The sequence below is a fragment of the Pan troglodytes genome, chromosome 15 (assembly GCF_028858775.2).
Source record: "Pan troglodytes isolate AG18354 chromosome 15, NHGRI_mPanTro3-v2.0_pri, whole genome shotgun sequence".
Taxonomy (NCBI): Eukaryota; Metazoa; Chordata; class Mammalia; order Primates; family Hominidae; genus Pan; species Pan troglodytes.
The window spans coordinates 34,553,276-34,576,468 of NC_072413.2; the positions used below are offsets into that span (position 1 = coordinate 34,553,276).

The window sequence follows — 23,193 nt, forward strand, 5'->3', positions numbered from 1 at the left end:
CCAATCAGTTGCCGCTGTGACATTGCGCCGAGGCTCTGAAGTGGGTAATTGCAGACCAAAGCTAGGCTGGAATACTGTGTTTGGGGTGGTCTTTAGAGTCGTGGTCTCTTTAGCGTTATGAAGCCTACCTTGACTCCTAGATGTTCATTGTGAATCTTGGTAAGAGGAGACATGGTTAAATTTTGTAGTTTGAGTCCGAAAAGTAAAAGTTGACATTTTAACATGGCGGTGTGGAGTGGGTCTGGAGGAAGCTTGCTGGTCAGGGATGGAGTGGTGCCCACACGTGTTTCTAAACATTGGAAAACTCACACGGAATTATCATGATTGGATAGAACATTTTCATCTCTTCAAGTTTGTTGTTGTTGTTGTTGTTGTTTTGGAGACAGAGTCTCACTCTGTCGCCCAGACTGGAGTGCAGTGGCACTACCTCGGCTCACTGCAACCTCCGCCTCCCAGGTTCAAGCGGTTCTCCTGCCTCAGCCTCCTGAGTAACTGGGACTACAGTTGATATTCTCTGTTTTAACTGTAGAGACGCTTAACCCTAAAATTGTTTCAAAGAAATGAAACACTGTCAATATAATTCCAACAGGAATTTAACCTGGATAAATAATATCATGCAACCACAATCTTTGAAATTAGGACATAAAACCGAATTCAAGTTTTACAAAGTATTATTTATCATAATAGCTTTATTATAACGATGTTTGTGGGGTTTTGTAATCTTTTAGTCAGACTCCGATATTTTTAAAAAGTGTTATCCAATTAAAGTATTACAATAATTTTTAGTGTTAAGCTTTATTCAAAAACACTTTAAGAAATCAACATCAGCTTAGAGATAAGGAAGGTGGGATTTAAAACTCGTAATTCTGTTAATAGTCTAATGCATTTACAGTAGAGAAAGCAAAGGTGGAAACTTGCACAATGTGTATTCTTTAGTTTTAGGGTAGACTAAATTAAAGGGAAGGACTAATGCATCAAGGAACTAGGATAAGGACGATGGGGATAAAAACTCCTTTGACCTGTCCCTAGGGAGTCTCTTAATTAGGCTTTCATTTCCAAAGACAAATGGGATCACCAGGCTTCACAGAATCTTGGGAAATCTTTTCTGTTCCCTTGTTGGCAGCAAGATATACAACTGACATTCCAGCCTATTTCTACAGGCAGAAAAATACTTCACAATGTCCAGTCTCAAATTGAGCAACCTTCTTATTCAAGCATTGTAATGGGGTAACTGTAAGTTTTTGTTTTGTACCAAATTAGCAATCAGTTTCAGATCATTTGTTTTCATTGAAGTGTTTCATGTTTTTTCAAATATGGAGAACACTGATATGCAACACATTTGGGAATATGCTTTGTATATTTTAAAAATGTTGTCTTTAACAAGGTGCTGCTATTCCTTTCTTTGCCATCATTGATTTTGAATTTTCAAGTTTTACTTGTTCTTTTGAGCCTCTAATATAGAATTAACTGATGGCCATTTGATCTGTGTATTGCTTCTCCATGTAATTCTGTGATTTGATATCCAGACCTGCACTTGTATCTTAGTATTCTTTACTTAGGTACAGGTTGAGCATTCCTAATCTGAAAATTCAAAATCCAAAATGATCCAAAATTTGAAACTTTTTGAGTGCCAGTACCACAAGTGGAAAATTTCACACCTGATCCGACATAACAGGTCACAGTTAAAATGTAGTCAAAACTTTGTTTCAGCACAGAATTATTTAAAACATTATATAAAATTACCTTCAAGTTATGTGTATAAAGTATACATGAAACATAAATGAATTTTGTGTTTAGATTTGGGTCCCATCCCCAAGATAGCTTATTATATATATGCAAATATTCCAAAATCTAAAAAAAATCCGAAATCTGAGACACTTCTGGTCCCAAGTAGTTCAGATAAGGGATACTCAACCAGTAGTACTTAAAATTTGTTAACTCTTTTGTGCATTCTTTCTTCTTTCTAAGGACCTTTCTTACTCTTCTTGATGCCTATTACCTTCATTTTGGAAATTTTTCTCATTTTCTTGTTCTATAATAGAAAATTCTATTTTAAATAGAAGAGTTTGTAGCCTGAAAAGATTTGGATTCCTTTGGGCTAACTCAAAATAGAAATTTGTAGATATTGTATGTGTGTATGTATGTATAACAAAAGTATAATATGCGCTATGAAATTTAGAAAGGGAATAAAGGGAATAATTTGCTCTTTATGGAAAACTAATTACAGTTTATAAAGTGGGTTGCTGAAAAATCTGCTGTCTGGCAGAAATGATTCAAAGTGTTGGTGTTCGCGTTAGCAACAGAGTTAGAAATACTGTCCTGCAGGCTTATGCCAAGAATCAATTGGGAGGATAGAGACTATAAATGAAATCTAGGCTATTTACCTTATCAACAAAAATGTCTTTTATGGTGAGCTTTAATGGCATAACTCTATTAAATAACCCAGTTCCCAGCAAAATACCTGAGGTATTAGAAGGGCTCAACTGATATTTGTTGCATATATGATAATACAGATTTTATTTCAATGCAGAAAAGGTAAAATAAATGGTATTTGTCGTCCCTGTCTCCCCATCACCTGCTGCATAAGTCCAAGTTCTTTAGAATGACATGAAGGCTCTTATGATGTGGCCTTTGCCTAAATTTCCAGCCTCATTTTCTGCCACAAACCATCTGGTGCTTAGTGCTTCTGAAACTGCTTTTATGTCTTCAACACTTTACTATTTCTTGCCTCCATGCTTTGGTTTTTACCCAGTGCCTGTTGTCTGCTTGAGAAACTCCTTTTCCATTTTCAAACTCCAGTTAGAAAATCTTTGGGGAATCCCCCCTCATAAAGAGCTTATTTTCTCCTCTGCTAAACTACTCCTACAACTTGTATATACTTCTATTATTGTAGTTATCACAGTGATACTTGAATTTATTTGACCATATCTGTCTCCTTATTGAACTATAAGCATTTATATGTTGGTGTACATAAGGCTTAGCATAGTTTCTGGCACAGAGTTAATTGCTCAGTATATGCCTGTTGAGCTGAATTTATTTGCCTTCATAAGTGAACAGATTTATAAAATGGAAAAAAGTAAACAAGTGCCTATTGTTGAAGGAAAATTGTAACATATAGACTGCTATAAACAATTTATTTTAAATAACGAAACAAGTCTGTTTATTCTCTTTTGTGGCAGCAAATTCAAAGTGTTCTAAGTTTTCTTAAGGGAGTAAATATAGCTAGCCTTCATAACCATTCTCAATAATTTTACACATACAAATTAATTGTACCTACTATATACCAGGCACTCTAATTGACATTGAGCTGCAAAGATGAATCAGACAAGGACTGTTCCTCAAAGAGCTCCCGTTCTAGTGGGATAGGTAGATATATAAACAAACAACTTCATCTAATGTGACAATGGCCATATTAGAGGTATGTATAAAGTAATGCAGCCAATTAGTTCCTTTGGGGAGGGGGTTGGGTCCAGAATCAGGAAAAGCTATAAATACTTAAAGTAAAATATGAATTGATATTGATAAAAATATGAATTTGATATCAAAATATGAATTGATAAATAAGAATTCTCAAGGAATTTATAGAAAACACGAACAGCAACTTGAACATGCTTAATATGTTTAGGGAGGATACATTAAATAGAGAAGTATGGCTAAGCAAGCATTTCCTAAAGTGTATTTTATGGAATGCTAGTCTATAATGTGCTAATTTTAGCAAAACAGTTCATGATCAAGTAAATTGGGATAATAATTGGCAAATTGTATTGCCATTTCATGCAATGGCTCACAACATTACTTCCTATTAGCAAGGAGTTTAGCAGTGCAGTCAAGCCCAAGGACATAACTAAACCAATCTCAAACTCCCATTTTTGAAGATTTACTTACTGGTATAAATAAATCTCATACCAATTTCTGTATCAGTTGAGGTTTAATCAGGAAACAGAAGCCATACATGTTATCTGAACAGAGAAAGTTTACTATAAACATTGTTAATTATGGTAAGTGGTTAATTAACTGAAAAGGTAATAAGAAAACAAAGTATCACAGAGGTAGTACATTCAGGAAGCAGCTAATCTCTAGGGCTGGGGGAAACAAAAGAAAGAGGAATTATTAAAATTGTGGAATTTAGAAGAACAGCCCTGTGGAGTCCCTCAGAGAAGAGGGTGTTGCTCTGCTACAGATGGTTGGGCACCATAAGAGATGATTTGGGAAATATTGAACACTGCAAATGAGCATCTAAGCACTGAAGGACATTATTCAGTCTGAGGTACCTGTAATTGAAATCGTAAAAGGAGACTAGAGAGAGAATAGGGCAAAGAGATATTTCAAGAGATGATGACGCTAGTTTCCAAAAATAGTGAAGGACATCAAACCACAGATCCAAGAAGTTTGGAGAACCTCAATATTAGTTACATACTACTGTCCAACAAATCACCTCAAAATTTAGTGGCTTAAAACAACATTTCTTATCTCGTAGTTTCTGTGGGTCAGAAATTCAGGAGTGGCTTTGTTTGGTGTTCTATCACCCACTCTGGACAAAAACCCAGCAAGACGTAAGCCACACCTTTTAGGACCTAGTCTCTCAAGTTACACATTGTTGGAATTTATTTGTTGGAAGCAAGTAGTTGTGTCTGGCTGACACTCAAGGGAAGGGAAGTTAGACTTCACATCTCCATTTCAGAAATGAAAGAGAAATAAAGATTTTTAAAAGAAAACAAAACTAATATAATTTATTGCCAGTAGAACTGCCCTATAAGAAATGTTAAAGGAAGTTCTTCAGGCAAAAGGGGTGTGATACGAGGAAGAAACCTGTATCTATATGATGAAACAAAAATCTTAAGAAATGGTTATGATAAAGTGACACATGAGATATTTATTTTTATTTTTATTTGCCATCAAGATAATTCACTGTCTAAAGCAAATACAGTGGCAAATTATTGTGGATTTATAGAATATATAAAGAAATGTATGACACCATAGCACACAAATTGGGAGGGAGGAATTATAAGTACACAGTTGTAAGGTTTCTACAATATAGCAATATAATATTAATTGAAGGTAGTCTAATAAAGATATATATTGTAAGACCTAGAATAACTAAAAATATTTTAAGAGGTATAAATTATAAATTAATAATGGAGAATCGTAAAAAATAGTTCATTGAAAAAGTCATGAAAAGAGAAACAGAAGAAGAGATGGGACAAATAGAAAAAGAAGTAGATTTTAATCCAGCCATATCAGTAGTTATATTAAATGTAAATGATCTGAACAGAGATTGCACATTGCATTAAAATTAAGATTATGCTGACTAAAGGAAACCCACTTTAAATATAAAGACAGAGGTTAGTTAAAAGTACTATAAAAAGATAGAAAAAGATATGCTATGCAAACATCAGTAACAATAAAGCTGTAAACATTTTAATATTAGACAATATAGTTGCCGGAAGAGCATGATGTAATCTTAGAGAGTTAATTCCCCAAAGGAGACTTAATACTAAATGTGCATTAACAACAGATCTTCAAAATACTTGAAACAAAAACTGATAGAACTGAAAGAGGAGAAATAATCTACATATATACTTGGAGACTTTAACACGCCTCTGTCAGTAATTGGTAGAAACAGTAGAAATACGGTATGTGAATTACTAATTTTAGTGGACTAAACCAACTAAAAGAAAATAAATTCAAGGGGAAAAGGCACTTTTAAAATTTCTTTTCTCATTTTATTATAGTTATTATATATAGTTATTATATAGAAATACTTCTATAGTAGAAGTTCAATTTGAATCTTAATTGTGTCTTCCATTTCTTGCCTCATTATTATCATGTTTTCTCATATTTTCTTGAACATATAGAGCATATTTATATCAGGTATTTTAATATCTTTCTTTGTTAGTTACATTATCTCTTTTTTCTGGATCTATGTCTATTGAATGTTTTTCTTACACCTTCACACATGCTTAGCCTTCCCCATATATCAATATTCCCCTACCAAAATGGTAAATTTGTTACAATTGATCAACCTACATTGACATATCATGATCACCCAAAGCCCATTTTTACATTAGGGTTCACTCTTGGCATTGTACATTCTATGAATTTGGACAAATGTATAATGATATTCGTCTATTGTTATACTATCATAAAGACAATTTTCACTGCCCTGAAAATCCTCTGTGCTCTGCCTATTCATTTCTCTCTCTTTCCCATGTGGAGCTTTAAAAAAAAAAAAGTTTTGCTGTCAGGAGTACATGTGCAGGTTTGTTATATAGGTAAACCTGTTTCATGGGGGTTTACTGTACAGATTATTTCATCACCCAGGTATTAAGCCTAATACCTATTATTGTTCTTAATCCTCTCCCTCCTCTCACCCTCCTCCCTCCAGCAGACCCTGGTGTCTGTTGTTTCCCTCTGTGTGTCCATATGTTCTCATCATTTAGTTCCCACTTGTAAGTGAGAACATGTGGTATTTGATTTTCTGTTCCTGCATTGGTTTGCTAGGGATAATGCCCTCCAGCTCCATCCATGTTCCTGCAAAGGACATGATCTTGTTCTTTTTATGACTGCATAGTACTCCATGGTGTATATGTACCACATTTTCTTTATCGAGTCTACCATTTATGGCTGTTTAGGTTAATTCCACATCTTTGCTATTGTGAATAGTACTGCAGTGAACATAAGCATGCATGTGTCTTTATGACAGGACAATATATATATTCCCTTGGATATATACCCAGTAATGGGATTGCTAGGTAGAACAGCAGTTCTGTTTTTAGGTCTTCAAGGAATTGCCACACCGTTTTCCACAATGGTTGAACTAATTTACTCTCCCAACAACAGTGTATAAGCAAGCATTCCTTTTTCTCTACGATCTCATCAGCACCTGTTATTTTTTGACGTTTTAGTAATAGTCATTCTGACTTGTGTGAGATGGTATCTCATTGTGGTTTTGATTTGCATTTCTCTAATCGGTGATGTTGAGCTTTTATTCATAAGCTTGTTAGCCACATGTACGTCTTTTTTTGAAAACTGTCTGTTCATGTCCTTTGCCCACTTTTTAATGGGTTGTTTTCTTGTAAATTTGTTTAAGTTCCTTATAGATGCTGGATATTAGACCTTTGCCAGATGCATAGTTTTAAAAAATTTTCTCCCATTCTGTAGATTGTCTGTTCACTCTGTTGATAGTTTCCTTTGCTGTGCAGAAGCTTAGTTTAGATAGATCCCATTTGTTGATTTTTGCATTTGCTGCAATCGCTTTTGGCATTTTTGTCATGGAATCTTTGTCCATTCCTATGTCCAGAATGGTATTGCCTAGGTTTTCTTCCAGGGTTTTTATAGTTTTTGGGTCTTACATTTAAGTCTTTAATCCATCTTGAGTTGATTCTTCTACCATATGGAGCTTTTTAAAATTAAATTGGCTCAGTATGAGACAAACTTTTAAAATAGGAAGATGAAGTCTTTTTTTTAATTTCTGGGAAATTGTTAGTTGTTCTTGCTTAAGATATGCCTTCTGATCATTCTCTCTGTTCTTTCTTTTTGAAAAGATTTATCCTAAATGTCTTATAATATTTCTTTTATATTTCACGTCTTTTTATTTGTTGGTGCTGGGAGCTTTCCTCAGTTCCATTTTCTGGCTCACTTGTTTGTTTTACATCTGTATTTAGTTTTCTATTTAGCCCATCTTTTGAGTTTTTTAAAATTTCAAATAGAGTTTTATTTGTAGGATGTCTAATTGGTTATTTTTCTTATCTTTCCTGTTTTATTCTATTTTTGCCTGCTTGTCGATTTCCTCCTTTGTGTCTTTCTGAAGATATTAAAATTATTCATTTAAAAATTCTTTTCACTCTGTTACCTTTAGCCTGGAGTAAATTCTTCTGTTTACTAAATGTATTTGTTTTTTCGTGATATTGGTCTTCTATTTTTTTTAACTGGACTTTTTGTATGTTTGATTGCTGATACACTTTGATTTTACTGGGTTATTTATTTATTTTTAGAGACAGGGTCTTGCTCTACAACCCAGGCCGGATTTCAGTGATGCATCCATAGCTCATTGTAACCTCAAACTCCTGAGTTTAAGTGATCCTCCTGCCTCAGAACCTAAGCACCTGGGACTACAGGCATGTGCCACCATGCCAGGCTAATATATATATATATATATATATATATATATATATATATATATATATTTTTTTTTTTTTTTTTTTTTTTTTTTTGTAGAGACTGTGTCTTTCCTACGTTGCTCAGGCTGCTCTTGAACTCTACCCTCCGAAAGTACTGGGATTACAGGCATGATCCACAGGACCCAGCCCTAGATCTTCTATTTTTGATTGTGAAATAACCTCTGATTGTGAAGACACCTGCTTTAAGAGCTTTTTTCCCAAAAGAATTGTGAAAACTCAGTTGTCTCTCAGGGGATTTAGCCCCATCTTGCATGAGAAAAAGGTGGAGGTATATTGTCAGACTTTGGACATGTGGACTTCTTCTAGTATTGGAGATTTAGTTTCAGCTTCTCTTACAGTTAGGTGCTGGTATATGACTGAGTTTTGACCAATGAAATGTGAGCAGAAGTGATGTGCACCTTTTCCAGACTTGGCTCCTAAAACCTGCTGCATGGTTCTCTGTGTTCTATCTCTTCCCTGTCTGCTGACAAGATGTAGAGAATCCAGGACAGGATTTTGAGGTGTAAGGAATGCCACAGCCACAAGTTTAGGAGTTTCTGTTCTAGGATCCACAGACCCCCTAAACAATTTACAGATAGAAATTAGGGAGTTCATAAACTTGATTATGGAAGAAAAATCACATATTTATTTTCACTATCTTTTATCTGAAATTTAGCATTATCTTCAGTCATGATTGAAGGCAAAAAAAACTACCAAGTTAGTACCTGTGACTTTGATATCAACAGAATTCACAGATTTTTCTTTAATCACAGGATAGTTGTAGATCATTTGCATTCATGACTTCTTTGAAATTATTATAATTACTAGATTCATTTCTGGATTTTATTTCAATACCTTAGTAAAGAAGCATCTATTGCTATTTTGTTATTTTGATAACTGTATTTCAATATGATTGTTTTCATTTGTAATTCTAAGTGTTTTGTTTATTATAATCTTATGTATCTTATTTGTAATCTTATTTATTGTCTGCATTTTACTTTAAAAAAAATCATTCTGAGAACAAGTCCAAAGCATTCACCAGACTCCCAAGGGGCCCATAGCACTCAGGTTGACCTGTGATGTGAACAAAAAATAAATCTTTGTTGGTTGAGCATCTGAGATATTAGGGTTGTTTGTTATAGCAGTTAATGGTGAATAATACCGTCTAACTGTAATGGATTGAATTATGGCCCCTAAAAGAGATGTGTACCCAGAACCTCAGAATGTGACCTTATTTTAAATAAGGGTCTTTGTAGATCTAATTGAGGTAAAGATCTCAAGATGAGATCATTCTAGATTAGGGCAAGTCTTAAATGCAATGACAAGTATCTTTATAAGGAACAGAAAAGAAGGAGACAGTGAGAGAGAAGGTCCTGTGAGCATGGAAGCAGAGGTTGAAGATATGCAGCGACAAACCAAGGAATGCCAAGGATTGACAATGGCTTAGGAAAAAGGCATGGAACGATTTCTGTTTCATAATCTCCAGAAGGAACCAACCCTGCTGACAACTTGACTTTGCACTTCTTTCCTCCACAACTGTGAGATAATAAATGTATGTTGTTTTAAGCTACCAGTTTGTGATAACTTGTTACAGCAGACCTAGGAAACTAATACACTAACCGTTTTTTTCAACATAGCATCTCAGTATCATTCTTCTATACATAAGTATCTACCTTTGCTTTATCTATTCTGTTTATTTTTCCTGTCTCTTCTTTTGCTAATTCTAACACTTAATAGCAGTATGGTTTTAAGTAAGTTAGATCAGGGCTCCTCAACCCCTGGGTTGTGAACAAGTACTGGTCTGTGACTTGTTAGGAACCGGGCCGCAGAGAAGGGGGTGAGCGGTGGGTGAGTGTGCATTGCCCCCTGAGCTTCACCTCCTGTCAGATCAGCAGCGTTCATTACTTATAGGAGTGTGAATCCTACTGTGAACCATGCATGTGAGGGATCTAGGTTGCGCTCTCCTTACGAGAATCTAATACTCAATGATCCAAGGTGGAACAGTTTCATCCTGAAACCATCCCCTACTTCCCTCATCCCCTGACAACCCCAGGCCATGGAAAAACTGTCTTCCATAAAACTGGTCCCTGGTGCCAAAAAGGTTGGGGACTGCTCAGTTAGATAACCTCTCTGTACCTGTTTCCTTATCTGTAAAATGAGAATAACTATAGTCCGAATTTATATGATTGTGTAAGGAGTAAATTTTTTAATGCATGTGAAGTGCTTAGAGATCATGGCACTTAGTAAGCACTCAATGTTAGTTATTGTTATTTTTTACATTTTATTTATTTTTTATATATTTTTATTTTTAATTTTATTTTACGTTTCAGGATACATGTGCGGAATGTGCAGGTTTGTTACATAGGTATACATGTGCCATGGCGGTTTACTGCACCTATCAACCTGTCATCTAGGTTTTAAGCCCTGCATGCATTAGGTATTTGTCCTAATGCTCTCCCCCTTGCCCTCCACTCCCTGTGTTGTTTCCCTCCCTGTGTCCGTGTATTCTCATTGTTCAACTCCCATTTATGAGTGAGAACATGCTGTGTTTGATTTTCTGTTCCTGTGTTAGATTGCTGAGAATGATGGCTTCCAGCTTCATCCATGTCCCCACAAAGGACATGATCTCATTCTTTTTTATGGTTGCATAGTATTCCATAGTGTATATGTGCCACATTTTCTTTATCCAACTGTTACTTTTAAATTATAGTGTTTTTCAGCATACAACATTAAACGCTTTGCACAAAAGTCACCAATAAAAGCTATGACTTTTTGTTTCCTTTCTGGAGAACTTAAGATATATGTGACTAATCATAATTAAGGTTAGGGAAAGAATTTTCTGTTAGAAGAGTAAAGTATGTTGGTAATTAGACCAGCAATCACAAGTTAATGTGGCAGGGAGTAGCAATTGAAGTCATATCTGATGAGGGTTGCTTTATGGGATTAGTAATCTTTCTAGGTAGATGAAGAAAGGAGTTGTACAGGTTAAGCATGGTATGTATATTCAGAGCAAAAGATACCTGGAGTCAAGCAAAATAGCAGCAGAAACTGATAATGAATTAATCACAGAGTTCACTAGGTAGAATGTGTTGAATGATGTTCAGCTTTCAAGGCAAAGGCCATCCTGCAAAAATCTTGCCTGGAATATTAAGAATGGTGGAGCATATGTAAAGGGGGTGTGCTCATTATAGAATGTGGTTAGTGTGACGGTAAGGCTGGGGTGAGGGTAGGCTTGCTATATCAGCAAACGAACATAGGGCAAAGTCACCCCCCTAAATCTTGGAGCTACAACTTGTTTCTGTGATCATGCTAGTCCTAGTGATGAACAAAAGTCACCTGACAGGTCCTTCAAATGCATACCAAATCACTGTGGTAATCCTGGGGAATAATAACAATAAAGTAACATTTATTAAGCACCAACCATGTGCTTAGTTTATTCAGCCCTAACCCTGTCTGTGCATGATCTAATACATGTAAATGACCATATGGAGGAGAGGTCCTGCTTTCAGGTAGTAAAAGTGATATTTTCTCTGCCCTGCCGTTTTCTCTCCTGAAGCCATTGCCCAAGGATTTAGATATGACAGAGAATATACAGAAGGCATTTGAGTTCCCATGAATAGTTTGATATGAGAACTCTATGTTGCCAACATGGTACTTTACCCTTGTCTAGATGTTACTATAGAAGTTGCCCCCTTTGCCTACATTCAGGAACAGGCTCAGTTTCAGACCTGGTAGTTCTCTTCCTATTGATTTTTCCTAGCCAGTAACTTTCTGGTACAGGTAAATGTCACCTTAATACAGTCCCCATTTGCCACAAGTCGTACTATAAAACAACGCAGTACATAATGGGTATCTTTACTCCTACTAGGTACATTTTCATGTCCTTTTTTTTCTCCTAAATATAGCCTCAAAACTCAACATGCTTTATCTTTTACCCACCAGACCCGTGATTGTCTCTCATTCCTGCAACACCTAATGGTGCACATCAGTGAGGGCAGAGCACTGGCACCAAGGGACTGACTAGCAGTTCATTAAGAGGGTAGATTGATTTTCCTCTAAATGTGTATGTTATCTTTGATTTACCTTTGCATATTTGAATCTGCAGATTACTTAAGTATGTACATTTTAATTTTCACATTTTTATGCACATCCTTTTTATGGTATAAAAAATTCATGTTTTAAAAGATGAATTTGAGAACATCTTATGTGGATATGACATTGAAATTTTTAAAAATACTTATTTTCAAGTTCACTGGCTTAACCATTCTATGATTTTTTTTTTTTTTGTCTCAGGCCATCGTTTGTTAGTAAAATACATTAGCTTCTATCTACTGGTAATGCCATTAATAAACCGTGGACGTCATACATTTAGTTTCTCAGCTTAGCCCAGACAAGTATAGCCTGTGGCATTTTTGAAATAACTGCTGGTGCCATTCCAACCTGATCTTCAGGCATCCTCCTATACACTCATTATCTCAAAATATATTTCCAAGTGTAGCTTGACTGAACTACTTGTGCCTGCCTGCTTGCTTGCTCTCTCTCTCTCTCTCTTTCTCTCTTTCATTGTTACTATCTTTGGGGCTTTCTTTCTGCTGTGCCCTGAAGTCTTGAATGTTCTACTTTTTTCCAATCCAAGACTTCAATCTTTTTAAAGGTTATCTCAAGGTCCATATATGACAAGAAACTAATTCTTACAGGCCTTTGCAATGTACCAAATAACTTATTATTTATATTGTCTGTTTTGTCATGTCAGATTGCTATATCTATAATATAGCAGTTATATAGATTATATAGCAATTATATAGAACAAGACAGAATATAAATGAATATAATGCATTTCATGCTCTACTTTACGTTTGACTTGTTTCCTTTCTAAATACTTCACATTTGAAAGTCTTCTAAAAGACAGTGGTGTTTAAGGACTTTAGAATTAGAGTCCTGGCTCTTGCATTAACTTCCCACGTGACTTTAGGAAGTTTACCTAGCCTCTTTAAGGGGCGGTTTCCCCATTATTTGGGTTGGAGCAATAAGACCTGCCTCACGGGGATGTTTTAAGGATTCAATGAGACGTGTGTATAATGACAGGCAATTAAGTAAATAAATAATTGTTATTATTATTTCTCTAAAAGATTGTAGGTTTATAAGATCAGGGATCATATCATTTTTTTCAGTTGTTCTTTTTCCATGGTGATTAGCCCAGTGTTACAGAAAAAAAATAACTTGTATAATAGACAGGTATTGAGTAAGGACAAACAATTTTCATGGCTTTCTATATTTTATTCAGTTTTTAAAGACAGATTTATTTCTAATTGCTTATCTTTTTAGTGCTCCCCTTGTCTCAATTGTTTATTTTTAATAAAAATTTTATATATCCATTTATCTCACTTTTATCCAGCCATCTTTTCCCCTTCCCAACCCAGACTTCTATACTCCATAATGCATTTGCTGGTCAGTTTCTTCCCTGGTTTGTGTGGGAATAATTTTACGTCATAGCATTGTGAATATGAAAATTAGATAACATAAAAAACTTCTCAGCATAGTGATTGGCACATATAATAAGCCTACTATTTTTATCCCTTTTTTCAAGACATTTGATTATTTTCCTTTCTTTGATCCACATTTATTTATTTATTTATTTGAGAAAGAGTCTCGCTCTGTTGCCCAGGCTGGAGTGCAGTGGCATATTCTCAGCTCACTGTAACTTCTCCCTCCCAGGTTCAAGTGACTCCTGCCTCAACCTTCCCAAGTAGATGGGATTATAGGCACCTGCCACCATGCCTAACTAATTTTTGTATTTTTAGTAGAGAGGGGGTTTTCACCATGTTGGCCAGGCTGGTCTTGAACTCCTGACCTCAAGTGATCCCCCCGCCTCAGCCTCCCAAAGAGCTGGGATTACAGGCATGAGCCACCGCACCCAGCTGTTTTTTAATTTTTATTTTTTGAGATAGAGTCTTGCTGTGTCACCCTGGCTGGAGTGCAGTAGCATGATCTCAGCTCACTACAATTTCTGCCTCCCAGCTTCAAGTGTTTCTGGAGCCTCAGCCTCCCAAGTAGCTGGGATTACGGTACACGACCCCACGCCTGGCTAATTTTTATAATTTTAGTAGAGATGGGGTTTCACTATGTTGGCCAGGCTGGTCTCAAACTCCTAAGCTCAAGTGATCTGCTCACCTCAGCCTCCAAAAGTGCTGGGATTACAGGTATGAGCCACCGTGCCTGGCCTCGATCCTCATTTATATTCCCATTCTTACTCTTCTATTTTCAGCCATCTATTCTTTTAAAAAGAAAGAAAATAAAATAAAAGTATACTCAATAAGTCATGCTCCTTCTGCCAATTGTTCTCCCCTTTCATTTTTAATAGTCTCTAAGTATAGATTCTACAACAACCCTCAAGATCAGAAAGTGTCTTTTTGTATACCTCTTGGTTAACTAGCGGAAGTTCTTCTGAATATTCTATATACATGTATTTAAGGGAAGGCTAAACTTACTTCCTGCATCAGTAAGTTGGCTCACCACTCCTAGTTGTTGAGGTGATTATCTTCTTTTTTCTCAATCATGTCATTATCTTTACTGAGTTACTCTGCCAAGTAAATAATGAGTTCTCCGTTAAGTTGGTTGCTATCATTATTATTACCATATTCATCTTTAGTTCTAATGTTCAGATTTTACAGTTTCTTAAAATTCTTCAATGCTTAAATTTACTATTTATAATTCTATTTTAAAATAATAAAATCATAGTACTTATTATAGTTTAAGCATTGTATTTTATTATGTCATAAATCATGCAGAAGAGTGCATGCACAGGAAAGCCACAAAAACAATGGGAAAACAACATATGGAGAAAGATTTAAGAAAAAAATATTATTTTGAAAAGAGAATGATATAAATATTGATGATATTCTTTAAATATATTTTTATACCGAGATAGCACTAGATGTTTTCTTTACTGGATAACATAATGAGAAGAGATAATGCAAACTGTGATTTGAGGGCTCCTGTCTTTAAGAGAAAGGGAAGGAAAATTTTCTATAGATTTTTAAGGGAGGCAAAAATAAAATTATTCTCATTGGTGATAAGATTGGCTACATAAAATAAAAACTTGTCTGATTCTGTGGTTGATTCTACTATTTGCTAAATGTAATCTTGTAATTTAAGAAAATATTCTGAAATACAAAAACTTTTTAGCATAATTATATGCACAATATCTTTCTATTTATGCATGTTTAAAAACTAGAAATATGCAGTTATTCAAATGATATGTGAACAAAGTGGGAAAATGCTTGTTATGCTGTCAAAAGAAAAAGATAAATAATAAACTATACATAGACTGTTAACTAAAATATAGTAAGAGTGCATTAAAAAGACTGAAGAAATTCACCAAAGTATTGTGATTGGTTTAGAATGAACTTTTTCTTTATGTTTCCCCATATTTTAACTTTCCATAATGACTATGAATTGCTTGAATAATCAAGGAAATGGAAAACAATCAATGGGCAAATATTAGCTGCATGACAACTTATTAGTTGTTCAGATCCATTGCGATAGAGTATGTAAAAGCATGTTGTAAACTATAAACTGAAATAGGTAAATTTTTGTTATTATCAATAACTGAAGGGTAATACAGTTTATATTTTGAACTTTTTTAACGGGAGCTCTCTTTTCAGTCAATTTAATCTCATTTATTTTTGTCAATACAAATGGGTTTCCAAAACACTTGGAAAATCTCCCTGAAGAAAATAAACTGTACTATCTGCTTTGTTATTGTTTTCCCTCTCAGCTGGCTTTACCTCCTATCCTTACACCCAAACAGCAGCATCATCTCCCTCACAAAGAAAAAAGGCAAAACTATTGAGATTTCAAGTATAGTTTTACAGCAACTTTCTTGAAAAGGTAAGTTAGTTAAATCATGGGCAAAGAAAATACTAAAATTTATACGAACAAATGTGTGCCTATTAAGCAACACATTAACTGCAAGCAATTTCATATGTAAATTACCTATAATTTGAATGCAATTTTCTAAATTTTTTTAATGTGAGTAGTTCCAAAAGTTCTTTGGTGTTTAATAACATGTGCTATTATTAAGACAATTGTTAAAGTGCAGATGTTTTGTTCAGTGCCTGACCCTTTCAGTACACTGTCTAAGAGAATGTTGTTACTTAGAATTGAAGCCAACTATCTTGGGCCTTTAGGCTTTCTTTCTCCTCAACATTAATTATATGTCTGATGCTTTGGTAGGCAATGGAGATTCAACTGTGAACAAGTCAGATACAGCCCTACTCTTGGGTTGTGCAAAGTCTAGTAACACAAATATTCAAGTGTCTGGTGTGAGTCTGGCCCTGTCCTGGGAATTTTAAAGGAAAAGATACTCCATATGCTTGAAGAGCTTCTGAGTTCTTATCCTCTTGAGTGGTATTTTCCTGAGAACTTCACAGCAACTTACATTTACCCACCTACCTAGTTTTCTAAGAGAGGGGAATTGAGAACAGAGTCAGTCAGCTTCTTTTCATTTAAAACTAGGAATCCATTTAAACTGAGGAAAATCCAGGTTTCATAAAATTGGTTAAAATAAAAGATACTAACTCTGCCATAAAGAGTTTTAGAATTGTGCTATATTCAATCATATCATTTTTGAATAAGCTAATGCCATATTGCCATATGTTCTTACAGTCATTTCAAATATGCAGACACATGGAATATGTAAATTCCAGGTAGATAAGGAACAGCATACATAAAAATCATAGTAGCTAAATCAGTGGAGGCTGTTCTTTAATTTTTATAGATTTAATGTCCTCTAAAAGGGTCTCATTTATTCAAAAAGGGAATTTATAGGGTTTGTTGTATGGAATTTCCAAAATCTCACAATGGAAGAAGTAAATATTACTTATTACTTTAATATTAATTTTTATAATACCTTGCATTTAACATTTATATACTTTTACAAAAGTTCAGGGTAGGAGTTTATCATGAAAAGGCACTTCTGTGGACATCCTGATAAAGAATTCTACAACAGGTTTACTAATAGTACAGCTATTTCAGAAGTCATGTTGAAATGCAATTTAGAACAGTTTAGAAGACAGTAATTCATTTTTTGTGGGTTAAGAATATGGGGGAAATATCACGTAACATCAAGCTTTTGAGGGAGAGAGGGCTTGCCTTTAGCAAAATGTAAAACTCCACTTTGCATTTATTAAATCCCTATCTTTTGTCCAGGCCAATTCTCACCTTCCACCACCACCCTAGTTATGTGTTTCCCCTGATCTTTTTCCTGTACGATAGAGAATTTTGTTAAAATAGTATTCTTGGAGAAAGTCATACCACCATATGTACCCTGGCCTACTACAAAAATCAATCTCTCCTATTCCAACTGGGTTCTCGTTGCTGCTAGGCTATCTTGATATTGATCTCCCATTTATTCCCCAGCACACTTCCCTTCGCTGATGCTTCAGGTCTCTCGTTGCTCACACATCTAATTCACTACTTACCCTTTCCATTCTCAGCAGATAATAACCATCCTACTTTACTGAGAAATTCACAGATAACTAGTGTGTGCTTTCTCATTTCTGTTATCTCTACCTTAAAGCAGCAAATGTTTATTGAGTGTCAACCATATCCTAGGCAATGGTATGTCAATAGTGATGTAGCTGATTGATTTTTGTATCCATCACACCCAGAACAGTTCCTGGCACACAGTAGGTGTTCAATAAATGTTAAAATGAAAGTACCTGTGAATGAAAAAATAGATCTAGTGGCTGAGATGCTTTAGCTAGAGGAGAGGGAAAGTAAGGAAACCCACAATAGGTATTGTGACCTCCTCAGATGTTCTTTCATGGTAAAGTAGGATTGTTGCTCTCTCAAAGGAAGAAGTGTTTTTTATTCCCAAGACTAAACTCATACCATCCCTTTGTGCTTCCTCTTTGAACTTGATTTGTATCTCCCAAAGGAGGACATCTTCACTGTACCTGAACACATATACTCATATGCTCACATGCTATCCACCACCAGCTTCAACAACTAAAACTCTACCATGCCTTGTTGACTGGAAACATCCTATTTTCATACTTCTATTTTGCATAAGTCATTTGCAGTTTCTACAGTATACTCATTTCCTTGCCATCCATATTGTCCCCCTGCATTTTTACTTCTGTTTTATTACTCCTATTTAAAATAGGTAAAATCTCACCTATTTTTTCTAAGACTCAGCTTGAGACTCACCCTTTCCACCAGGCTTTCTCTGGCCCCCTCATAACTGGAAGCTTCCTTGAGAGAGCCAGCATTGTCTGTGCTATTCCTATGACATATATTGTTACCTCCTGTCTTAGTTGTTTTGTGTTGCTATAACAGAATACCGCAGACTGGGTAATTTATAAGGAAAAATTTATCTGGCTTATGGTTCTGGAGGCTGGTACTGGCATCTGCTCAGCATCTGGTGAGGGGTTGCTGTGTCATCCCATGGTGGAAGGTAGAAGGGCACAGAGTGTGAGAGCAAGAGCAGGAAGGGGTCCAAACTCATCTGTTTTATTAATATAAGGAATCCACTCCTGTGATAACTAACCCACTCCTGTGATAATGCGTCATCACTACTTAAAGGTCCCATGTCTTAATACTGTCACAATGGCAATTAAAATTTAACGAGTTTTGGAGGGGACATTCAAACCATAGCATCTGTTTTCTATTTCTATGCAATATCATGGGTTTCATTTCCTTAACATAATCAGGGTTCAATAAATATTGGTTGAATGAGCATTGATAAACTGAATACCTTAAATGGGAATGGCAAAATAAAAAAATGATTAAAGTTTTACAATGTACTTTTTTTGTGTAATAACTCCAACAAACAATTTTTAATGCCATTTCTTTTCATGTCTTGTCACTCAAATGAATGAAGTTTTCAGAAATTTGTCTAGTTTCAGTCTTAGCTAGCAAGACATTGTTAGAAATGGTGATAGTGATATCTTAGTTCCTTCCTTCTATTGTGGGAAGAAACTAATGTCTAATATAATATGTGTTACAAAAGACTCAATTTATCCAATAAAACTTCAAGACAATTTCAAAGGACCTCTGACAGACTGATTTCTGAACCAATTCCAAGATGTATTACTTAAGACTACAAATGAGGATTTCTGGTTTGCTTTCAAATGGTTCTGATGTTCCTCATTTTGTTATGTTTTTCAGTTGGTGCTGGTATCGCTGTACCTCTCAAATAGCTTCCCCATTTTGACTAAGAATGAAGAGCTTCTTGGATAAAGAACTTGTAAAAATCAGGTACAATAATAAAGTCGTGAATGGTTCTTGGAATTTGCTAAAATGAAATGCTGCATCTAAGTGCAATGTAAGTGCAACGTCTTAGCCATGTAAGATCATTATCATAAAGTAATCATCGTGATTAAAAAAACTCTAATTGAATCATTATTCTTTCCAAAAGATCAGAATTCTAAGAATACTTCTCAGAAGCTCTCAAGTTTAATATGGAGCAGGAAATATTGCAATGAGTCCTCAAGAGTGAGAAATTTTAAAAATTAAAAAAAACCAGTTGTGCCATTCTTTCATTATGCTTTTTAATCATTTCATTATTCATAACTATACAGTACTTACATGTGGTGAAGAATGTAGTCATAGGGGAATGTATTTGTCAGCATATTGATATATAAAAGAGAATAAAAGTAAAAACAAAATAAGAATACTCAGTGGGTTCTCATATTTCATATTTGAAACTTCAGATATATGTTCCTTTTTTGAAACACATGAAAACATTTATATATTTATGCTATAAACAGGTAAAAACAACTCTTAAATAGATCAGCAGAGCCAGATCAGCAATTTCTTATCTTGACTAAATGGACATACCAACAGCAAAATAAAGCCAAAAATAGGCATATAATATAATTTTACAGCTGCATCTATGAGGACACAAGTGATATTTTAATATTCAATCAGAAATATTACATACAAAAGTTATAGAAATCTACCACTAAATTTTCTGGTGGTTAAGATTTTAGTGGAGTGTGTGATCACTATAAAAATTTAAAATTTCAAAATAATGTGCCAAGTGTGAAGGGACAATGCATACCAAAGGGGAGAAAGAAATTTAATTGTCAACAACTCAGTAAGAAGATGTTTGAAGGATCTATTGAGCTTAATTCTTTACCTACCAGTTTCAGAAATGAAATGCCTAATCTAATATACTTCTGGATCATATTTGAAGATGATTTAATTTAGCCAGTCATTCTGTTTTTCACTCTCCTCCCATTTTGGCATACTGTGTCCCACCTTGACATTAAGAAGTTATTAGTCAGCCTAGGAGAGGCTGTGCTGCAGTAATCAACGTTGGTGGCTTAAAATGGCAAGTTTGTTTCTTACTCCTTTTACATGGTGGCCATAAGTTGGCCTGGGACTCTGCTCTACATTTTCCTCATTTAAGGACCCTGGCTGAGAAGGAGGCTCCATCTTCATTCTTCCACAAATACTGCAGCAAAGAAAAAGTAAAATGGCAAATAGCACACAGACTATTAAAGCTTCTCCTTAGAATTACTGTTTGTCACTTCTGATCACACTAATTGATCAAAGCAAATCACATGGCCATGTTAATTTCAAATGGGGTCAAGAAGAGTAATCCCCTCATGTGCCTAGAAGGAAAAAAGCCAGAATGTTTAGTGCACTAATGATTTCCACAGGAAATTTCCACAGGAAAGATTAGAGATGGCAACTCTTCTAACCGATTCTTAGTTCAATCCAGATTTCGGTGTGGGATTTCTTCCTTTTCTAGTTGTAGAACTCTGGGAGTATATCAATAACTCTCTTCAAGGATTTATGAGAGAATAACTCTCTTCAAGGATTTATGAGAGAATAGTACATGAAGCATTAGGATCAACTGTTTTACAATTCATTCATTCATTTATTTATAGATTCATGGTCTTTCTTTTGCCCTCAAGTGAGAGGTGAAGCCAGCTGGACTTCCTGGGTCAAGTGGGGACTTGGAGAACTCTTCTGTCTAGCTAGAGGATTGTAAATGCACCGATCAGTGCTGTGTATCTAGCTAAAGGATTGTAAATGCACCAATCAGCACTCTGTAAAAACGTACCAATCAGCTCTCTGTGTCTAGCTAAAGGATTGTAAACACACCAATCAGCACTATGTAAAATGGACCAATCAGTGCTCTGTAAAACGGGCCAATCAGCAGGATGTGGGCAGGGCCAAATAAGGGACTAAAAGCTGACCACAGGAGCCAGCAGCAGCAACCTGCTCGGGTCCCCTTCCATGCTGTGGAAGCTTTGTTCTTTCACTCTTCACAATAAATCTTGCTGCTGCTCACTCTTTAGGTCCACACTACCTTTATGCGCTGTAACACTCACTGCAAGGGTCTGCAGCTTCATTCCTGAAGTCAGCGAGACCACGAACCCACTGGGAGGAACAAACAACTCTGGACGCGCCACCTTTAAGAGCTGTAACACACACTGTGAAGGTCTGCGGCTTCACTCCTGAAGTCAGCGAGACCACGAACCCGCTGGAAGGAAGAAACTCCGGAGACATTGGAAGGAAGAAACTCCAGACACACCATCTTTAAGAGCTGTAACACCACGAAGGTCTGCGGCTTCATTCTCGAAGTCAGCATGACCAAGAATCCACTGGAAGGAACCAATTCCGGACACACAAGGAGGATATAATTTGGTAGAAAATATAGATCTAGGCTCCATGAATCAATTAGGAGGATGAGGCTAGCCATCATATCATTCAAGTGAATGGTGATAGGTCACATAGTGAAAAAATAAGAACAACTCACATCTGTAATCCCAGCACTTTGGGAGGCCAAGGCAGGTGGATCACCTGAGGTCAGGAGTTTGAGACCAGCCTGGCCAACATGGTGAAACCCTGTCTCTACTAAAAATACAAAAAAAAAAAAATTAGCTGGGCTTGGTGGTGGGTGCCTGTAAGCCCAGCTACTCAGGAGGCTGAGGCAGGAGAATTGCCTGAACCCGGGAGGTGGAGGTTACAGTGAGCCGAGATCACGCCACTGTACTCTAGCCTGGGCAACAAGTGCAAAACTCCATTTCAAAAAAAAAAAAAGAAAAAATAAGGACAAATGAAATTACATGAAAGATTAGTGTTAAGTGGAATCAGTTAAGAACATTTTATTGAGAAAGTGCACCATTAGGTAGACATGAAATACTAGATTTAGTTTGATAGAAAGAAGGAGAGAGGGTGTTTCTAGTTAGAAACACAGTAACTTAGAGTCCAGAAATGGGAATGAACAAGGAAGAAGCAGAGATGAGATTTGCTCAGTTGGACAAGGATGAGATTAGAATTGAAGTGGCATATCAATTCAGATCAAGTTTTCTATGAATTGAAATACGAGGCTAAAAAGTTTAGATGTTTAGAAAAGATTTGTTTTGGTAGGCAACACTGACAAACTCTGGATTCAACCAAAGCCAGAATAAAAAAGTGTTTTAAGTTGTAGGAGTTTTATGGGGTACATCTAAAGAAGAGATTCCTAAGAGGCTGTGTTTTATAACAAATCTTGAGAAAGTTAAAAACAGGGTTCCTTTTCAACCTTACAGAACTTCAGTCTGGTTGGGGAGATAGTGTTTAGTGTTTGAGTGAAAATTTTCAAGTGTAAATTTGGTCATGGAGAGAAACTCTTTCACTTTAAATAGTTAAGAAAAACAAAACCCTAATTCAACTATCCAAAAAAGTTTTGATTATTTTACCTGGAGATAAGAGGTTGGTTTAACTTATGTCATAATGATAAAAATACATGCATATATCATAAAATAGAAAATGTACACATGCTACCTAATAAAAGAGCATGTTGCATTTTCAAATCATAAATAAAAATTTATCTTATTCTATTTATTAAAACATAAACCATGGTTTTGTAGGACAAATATGGTCTTTAGAAGGAGACAGACCTGAGTCCAAATCCAAGCTCTGCAACTTAGTAGAAAAGTAGAGAAGGTTAACTCATTTTATATCCCAAAGCCTCAGTTTCCTACCTGTAAAATAGGGAAAATAATTGTACCTGACTCAAATGGTTGTTGTA

General features: G+C 35.6%; 1 long non-coding RNA gene across 5 annotated transcripts in view; it reads left to right on the forward strand.

Annotated features, from left to right (window-relative positions):
• Positions 1-3: 3 nt before the first annotated feature.
• LOC129137059 (uncharacterized) overlaps positions 4-23,193 on the forward strand; it is a 171,757-nt gene continuing 148,567 nt past the window's right edge. For 3 of the 5 annotated variants that reach the window (XR_008539214.1, XR_008539212.2, XR_008539211.2), the window contains exons 1-2: positions 4-159; positions 19,332-19,421. This is a non-coding gene — a long non-coding RNA (uncharacterized LOC129137059). Of the gene's footprint in view, positions 160-19,331; positions 19,489-23,193 lie in introns of all 5 variants that reach the window. The other 2 variants (XR_008539213.1, XR_010151089.1) reach the window with 1 other exon arrangement.